Source organism: Acartia tonsa, chromosome 1, assembly GCF_053477335.1.
Source record: "Acartia tonsa isolate MP-2025a chromosome 1, ASM5347733v1, whole genome shotgun sequence".
Taxonomy (NCBI): Eukaryota; Metazoa; Arthropoda; class Copepoda; order Calanoida; family Acartiidae; genus Acartia; species Acartia tonsa.
Window position 1 is genome coordinate 15,787,176 of NC_137260.1, and position 1,243 is coordinate 15,788,418.

A 1,243-nucleotide genomic window follows, 5' to 3' on the forward strand; every position below is an offset into this window, starting at 1 on the left:
TTATCTTGTTATTAATTTTGTGATAGCTTCCAATGTAAATTAGGCTCCAATTTGTTAACTCCTATCTGATCGAGATAATTAATTTTTTCTTATGTATATATTTGCACTCAACACTTACATTTTACATGTCTAATTTTATCGTCATATTAATACTATGTCATATTAATAATGCATTACGTTATTTTTAGATAAGTTTTAAAAGAAGTTGTATCAACTTTTTTTTTTATAGCTAGCCGGTTCTTTTAGTAAGTAGTAGATGTAAAATTTTTCATAGAATTCAGATATGCAATCGGTTTTTTTGTAGACCTCTTATTTTTAAGTAATTTAAGTTTTTTAAAAAAATAATTAAGTCGGTTTTAAGGTACTAAAACGCAACAAAATAAAAGATGAAAATGGCCAGTAAGAACAAAAATAGTAAGATCTTTAATTTGACACCTTACTTTTAAAATTCTGTTGAGTAATTATTGAAAAAATCTATTTTTTTAACCTCGGTATAATAAAAACTTTAGACCTAAATATTTTCTCAAACAGACATAAAAAACATGGGTTCATATATACCTTCAGAATCAGAAAAATATTACGAATCCATTGTAAGCAAAATTGAAAAAAATTAAAAAATTAAAAAATTAAAGAAATGGCCAATTATTTTTTTTGTTCAGACAACACTATTGTATTCCCTTTTTTACCCCCTCTTTACCCCCTTCCCATTTTTATACTCAATTGAAGAATTAAGACGTTGCCTGTACAATATAATATGATATTTTCATATAATTCCTTTTATTGTAGTTTATATACTATATTGTAAACTTTTTTTTTCAATTTTGCTTACAATGGATTCGTAATATTTTTCTGATTCTGAAGGTATATATGAACCCATATTTTTTTATTTGTGAAATAATAAAATTAAGTTCAAAGTTTTTATTCTCGTGGGTTAAAAAAAATCGATTTTTTCAATAATTACCTGACAGAATTGAAAAAGTAAGGTGTCAAATTAAAGATCTTACTATTTTTGTTCATAATGACCATTTTCTTTCTTTTTTTTGTTGCATTTTAGTACCTTAAAATCGACTTAATTTTTTTTTTTTTAAACTTAAATTACTTAAAAAATAAGAGGTCTACAAAAAAACCGATTGCATATCTGAATTCTATGAAAAATTTTACATCTACTACTTACTAAAAGAACCGGCTAGCTATAAAAAAAATAGTTGATACACCTTCTTTACTTTTTTTTATTATCCGTTCT